The 6,762-nt window shown below is 41.6% G+C and overlaps 1 pseudogene; it reads right to left on the bottom strand.

The window, feature by feature from the left end:
* Positions 1-5,469: 5,469 nt before the first annotated feature.
* LOC112826418 (large ribosomal subunit protein uL15-like) lies at positions 5,470-5,929 on the bottom strand (annotated as a pseudogene).
* Between the last annotated feature and the right edge of the window lie 833 nt (positions 5,930-6,762).

Raw genomic sequence — 6,762 nt, 5'->3', positions numbered from 1 at the left:
ACAGTCCAGTGAGAGTGTTGTGAAGTATTATTGTGTTCCCTAATACAATAATTAGTTTTAGTTTGAAGGCCAGATACAAATGGAGCAAAAGAATTAATTGAAAGGCTATTAAGAGTCTCAGAATCACTGGGAAGGCAGAACAAAGAGGTTTGAGTTCGATGCAGCAAGAGCCACAGCCTAAGACACATTAGGAGAAAGCGCAATTGTATCTACTGCTAAGAACTATAACTTGATGTGCACCCCACCTACATTGCTCCTGGGGATCCCCTGTTTCTGCCATCCCCGAGAAACAGATACTGATGTGGCCACCGCCACCAGCATCAGGGCATATTTTCAGCTCTTCCTTCTTTTCATTGTTAATTCCTGATTTATAATACATGGTGGGTATATCTGATTGGCTCAGCATAGGAAATGTGCCCATCACTAGCTGCAAAAACATCTGGGTTCGTTGTGTATCTGGCATCTTCTGCTTCTACGGTAGGATATGCCTCCCATCAAGATTCATAAGATATAAAATTTCCTAAATGTACAGAAGAAGGTCAGATGCTGGGCAGCCAAAAAAGTGACATATGTCTGTATTAGTATATACCCTTTGGCTGCTTAAAATCAACACTTACTTCCCTCTAAACTTACACTTCTAAAAGAGAAAATTGCTTGCATGTAACATAATAAATTATTCCATATATAACCAAGGATGTACCTACTGCCTTCCAAAATGGAAGCAACCCAAATCTTATCCGTTACTACATCCGGCTCAGGCCACACTCCCTGGGCAATATTCATTCCTCCCTTTGCTTTTCCATGACCCAACCAGAGACTGTACCACTTAACATAAAACAGTGGGGGAAAGGGAACAAAAAGGGTGGGAAACCTAGTAGAAGTATGTAAATATATATGTGATACAGAGAGGAAGTCTTTTTTTAATGTTTTTTTTTTAAAGTTTATTTATTCATTTAATTTTAAGTAATCTCTACACAGGGCTTGAACTCATGACCCTGAGATCAAGAGTCATGTGCTCTTCTGACTGAACCAGCCAGGCGCCCCAGAAGTCTCCTTTATGATTCACAGAGGAGGGTTCACAGACCCCAACTCTCCTCTCTTTTTTCTCTCTCATCCAGCTCTGTATGGCATGAAGACAGTCACTATCTCATTGATCAAAGCTTCACAATTTATCACAACCTTTTCTCCATTTCCTATCTCCACAACCATCATCTCGGATCAAGATGTTGGCGTACAATAGCTTCTAAACATTTTTCTCTTTTCCCTCCTTATCTCCCTACCACATTGTTTCCATGAAAGCTAGTTATCTTCAAAACTGCACATCTGATTGTGTCACTCCCCTGCTTCCCGTAACTTGTAATTGTTCTTTGGAAGGAGTCCACAGCCCTCGGCATGGCCTGGCAGGTTTTCTGCATGCGACCTCTGTTCTCCAGCCTCATGCTGTGTGTCTCTCTCTATGTCTCCTTTTTCATGTTCCCGTTAACACTCCTCTCCTGGTTTCTCAGAAACCCCAGTCCTTCCAGCCACAGGGACTGACAATGATATTCTCTTTGTTCTTGCCAACACCTTCTCATCCTTCAGCTCCTGGGATTTCAGCTCGATCTCAAATCTTCATGTCTCTATCACATATTCCACCCTGCCCAAGCCCAGACAGTGATACCACTGACTGTCACTGTCCTATTATGATCTGCTAAACACCTTGACCTGGGAAACCTAAGGTCCATGAGGAAATGGGCAGCATCAGCCTGTGCATTGCTATGTCCTCAGTGCCTGGGATACTTACAACCTGGCACGTAGCAGGTGCCCAACAGGTAACTGCTGACCAAGTGGGTAAGTGAAAAGGTCCTGCACTGGTAATTACTAGGTGAAGCATTATATATGGCTGCTTCCTGGTTTCTGTTTTCTCATGATAAAACTCAAGTATTTAATTCTCTGACTTCCCAGGTAATTAGATTTGGCTGGGAAGGCATCAAAAGAAGAATTCTGTTTGCATCTCAAGCTCATTTTTTGCCATGGAGAGGTGCGACAACTTCATTTGTTTCCCACCCTCAACTTTGGCAAGAATATTTCTCTGCTAGTTCAAGTGACCAAGAATTTATGTAATTTCCCCTGAAAAAAATTATCCCTTTAAGAACGTGAAGCACTATTTTGATTCTCTTCACCTAAACTTAATCGTTTCACCAGGCTGCATTTCTTCTTGCACCTAACTTTCTTTTTTCTTACAGAACCAATTCTGTTTCCTTTGGACCGCTCATATTAAAAATTTTGCCTTTCAAATGCACGATGTCCTAGGATGTGTATATTGAACCACCAGAAATAACTCAGTGACATATTCTTCTTGCTTCTTTCATACATATTTCCAACTTATGACTCATTGGTTTACAGAGGACAAATGTGAGCTCAGAGCAAAACAGAGGCCTTGATGTACTTATGCCTGAGAGGAAGATGAGTCACTATGCGGCTGCAAAGTGTCCCGGTCAGGGTTGCCTGTCTCGTGGGCTTGAATGACCCCCACTGTTCCCTGTCCTGGCCCCACTCACAAACTCACATGCAACCTCACACAAACACACATCCCCAGCACCACACACGTCTTACTTTAGAAGCCCCGTGGGGCTATTTTGGGCTGGAAGGCATGCACATGATGAAGAAAGTGACTGGCTTGGAGGCTATAACTTGATATATGAACACGTCAGAGGGACCCAAAGTGTTAGCGGTGGCATTTTCATTCTCGATTTTCAAAGAATTTTATTTTCCTCTCTCCTCCCACCATCTGTTTTTCTTACTGCAGCAAATGTCATTTCCTATGGAGTTTAATAGGATTTGAAATGGGACTGTTTTACAGTGAATTTTTATGTAGTTTCATGATTTTCCTGAGAGTGGTTTTACCACCCCCCCTCCCCTCCCCTCCCCCTCCCTCTTCCTTTCTTTTTACTCTCCCCCTCTTTACCCCTCCCTCCCTCCTTCTTTATTTCTCTCTTTCCTTCATTTGACTCGGAAAAATTAAGCTAGCTTTGACATTACATCAATCATATCAACTTGAAAACAACTGCTCTAAGTTTGCTTCTAAGTTCTGGACTGAACTCTGTGATAAAGATGACGTTCTTAACTATGTCAATTTTTATTTTATTTTGTTTCTGTAACAAACACACATTCTCAAAATGGCATTCAACCGTTAAGTAGTAAATTTCCATTGAAGCAGTGTTGAAACTTGACATAAGTGGATTAATAACTACATGCTGGGGGTATTGCTGCTTTCTCCAATTTACATCTGAGAAAAACAGAGGCGTGGAGGCATTAAGGACACACAGCTACTAGTGTGCAGAGGGAAAGGGTCCACACACAAAAGGATCCCACCATATGCTGTTTTCTCTCAATGGGGGCCAAAGTATAAATCTGCAGCAGAATGGAGGAGAGAGTCTTTTGTGAAACATTAGGACAGTTGTTGGCTGCTTTCCTTTAGGGAAAAAAACCCCAAAGCCTTTTAGAAAGCCCCTCTCACCGTAGCAAGGGAGATTATCCAGAAGGCAGGAGTGTGGCCAACCTGAGAAGGTGGTTGTGTGGCGCAGGGGAGGCTGGAGGAGAGAAGCAAGGAGAGAAGCAGCTTGTTGGGCGAGCAAGATGCAGGCATGGGGCTGTACTGACCGGGGACGCTGCTGTTGAGGAGAAACACCGTGAAGTCTGTGCTGGAAAGATTCCACTGCCTCAACTCTTTGCTCTCCTTGACTGATTCGATGAAGAGCCTCTCTCTCTCAGGGAGAATGAAGATTAAGAAGTGCAGACATGACTCCATCTATTGAGATTGGCTCAGGTTTGTGGAGTTGCTAGGAAGAGACGTGCCACAGGAAGGAACTTTCAACTCATGAACCTGTGCTTCTCAGGGAAAGCTGAGATAGGGATAAACTGATTCGTGTTTTGGAGACATGTGTTCGGGTCAAATGCTACGCTTTAAAAAAAAAAAAAACCCAACAAACTTTTCTCCTTAGAGGAGGCTTTCTTTTCCAACAAGGGCTTCCACACTTAGATGCAGCTGAATGTTGGAGTCAATTCTTGGGCTTAGGACCCCATTGCTCTCCACTGCTTCTTTCTATTTATCCAGGGAGTCTGATTTTGCTCCCAGACTCTGTCAGACCACCTTGTTTAAAAAGGAAATAGTCTTAAATTTTGCAGCCACTTCAAGCGTAGCAATTTGGGGAATCCTTGTTTACTCTGAGTTTATGGCTTTCATCAGGAAGACTCAGAAAAATGGACAAGTATATTCCCTAGATTGTCTTAAAGGATACATTTGTTGGGTTCTATGCAACTTTGGGGAGGACTCTACCCTTGCACGTTTTCTTGGCACACAAGTATATTGACATGTCAACTGCTCTGGGTCCCATCCAGGCAAAACCGTGCACCTTCTCTTGGCTTTTGAGATCCAATACAAAAGAAAGAATCAGAAAAAATATTATTTCTTTGTTATGTATTTTAAAGATATTCTAGTTTTATTTGTCTCAACTAGAAGATAATATACCCATAAAACTGGGTACTTGCTGCCCTGTAGAAAATAACTAGAGAGGATGGCCATATAAACACACAGTGCTGGGCTTCTGAATGGAATGCAGCAGGTGAAAAAAATAGCAATTTAAAAAACAAACAGCCCCCACCCAAAATAATGAACTGAACGTGTCCTATATGGATGTGATATATTAATAATATCTCTTTGATTTAAACTAGATTAACCTAAATAAGGGAGTTCATTGTATTTTAAGTTTGGAAAGGAGCTGGGGGTAGTTCACATGTGATCAAAAGATGAGTTTCAGGGATTAGGACCTTACTGGCTGGGACTAAAGCTCAGGGCTGGCAAATCTCTCTTCTCCTCTCTGCTCACCTCCCAACATATACTGTTATTCTCCTTGCCGTTCTTTCTTCCTCTTCTCTGCCTCATATGAGCACACACATTTGAGCTCATACACTCTTTCTAAGTGGCAGGAACTACTGGGCTACTGTAAAGCCCAGATTCACATTATCGCAGATTAGCAAACCTGGTAAAAACAGAACTTCTCAAGTTCATATATCAATTCCAGGTAAGGTCTTTGATTAGCTTGCTTGAATGACATGTCCACTCATGGATTAAGTAACATGGAACTCAAGTTAGCTGAGGGTTGAGGAAGGTCTGTTACACAACTAACAGATGGTGCTTACAACTTTATGGTCTATTAAAAGATGCAATAGTACACATGGAAAAAAATTAGTTCCCATTATTTGAAAATGCTTACTCTATCAAATTTATATAATTTTCTACTGTATAAAAACTGAGCTATAGTTACAGAAGACCTACTGAAATGCCAAATCGATCTTCCATAAGATAAAAGCTTTCTTTGGTGCCCGAGAGTTCAGATGATTCTATCATTATTATTATTATTATTATTATTATTATTATTATTTTGAAAAGCACTTGTTAGCATTTAATGAAACTCTCCCCATGTGGCTTCAAGCTAATAGGATGCAGGCCTCCCCCCACCCATACCCTTAATCTTCTCCTCAGCTCTTTTACTGAAGAATTTGGCCTTCATGATGACAGGCTGTTTTGGGAGCTTTCCCTTTCCCAAAACTGCGTAGTAGCCTGATCGCACCGCATCAGTGAGAGGAACAGCTTCAGTCTTGTTTTTGACAGCATTTCCCCATGTCTGCTCACTGACTAAGGTCCACAGTTTATCAAGGTTGACAGTTGGGTGGAAGCTCTGGGTCCTATTCAGTGGTAATGTCTCATATGTCTCATACCAGCTTTTCCAAAGTAAGCTGGATGATATCTGTCCAGGTTGATCCTGTGGTGATGCATGCCACCAGCATGACCCAGGCCTCCTGGGAGCTTCCTGGTGCTTGTCATGGGGCTGTGGCCATGGCTCCCGTGGCTCACAAATTTCCGGGTCTTCCTCAGTCTGGACGGCATGTTGGCAGCCCAGGTGAAAGAGCAGAGGATTCAAACTTTTATCATGAATACGAACTCAATAAAAACACTGAAACTATATATTTAACAATTTTGTATTTGAAACCACATGCAGATTTGATGAGTTTTACTTTCCACCACTTTTGTAGCCAGTGTAATTGAGAGCTGTTCCTGTGCTGTGTCAAAGATTGTTCTATTGGATGATTGATCTCTGTCAATACTCCATTTAGGAAACAAAGTAGAAATCATGGACCTCTTAAAACAAAAGAGTGCTTTAAATAAAATTATATAACTCTATAACATTGGCCCTATAGGATTTTTTGAAGAGCATAATTTTAGTTTTCCCAGTGATGCAGGGATTTAAAGAGGCAAGAGGTGCCATTTGCTAAAGGGTGTTGGACTCCGGGTAGTGGAACGAATGGAGAATCCAGCTCATGGATCATTGCAGGTGGGAGGGCAGTGACTGAGCAAAAGCAAATAAATGCTTGATGCGCAGGACAGAAGGACAGTATTCAGACAAAGTTTGGTCATGTTATTTGTGGTAGTATTTGGGTTTTATGTAGCTTATAAATATGTTGGACAATTGTTTCAGAAGTTTCAATTGTTAATATTGGGCTTTCTTTCTTTCCTTCCTTCCTTCCATAGGATATAGATAATTTTATGGCTTATATGTACACAGTTATCAATCAATCATGCACTACTATGTAACGTTTGAAGAGAACTTAAAGTTTGCCCCGTCCTTAACTTGATTCAGTCGGATATGAGATATTTTACTGTATGTAGTTCTCTTTTCTGATCCTTCAAATAAGCCCTTGCCAGAGCCAGTGTTTCCATGA

The sequence above is a fragment of the Callorhinus ursinus genome, unplaced genomic scaffold (genome assembly GCF_003265705.2).
Source record: "Callorhinus ursinus isolate GAN/ISIS: 27379988/994484 unplaced genomic scaffold, GSC_fseal_2.0 scaffold7, whole genome shotgun sequence".
Classification (NCBI taxonomy): domain Eukaryota; kingdom Metazoa; phylum Chordata; class Mammalia; order Carnivora; family Otariidae; genus Callorhinus; species Callorhinus ursinus.
The sequence above is the reverse complement of the archived record's forward strand: the minus strand, read 5'-3'. Positions and strand labels throughout refer to the sequence as shown.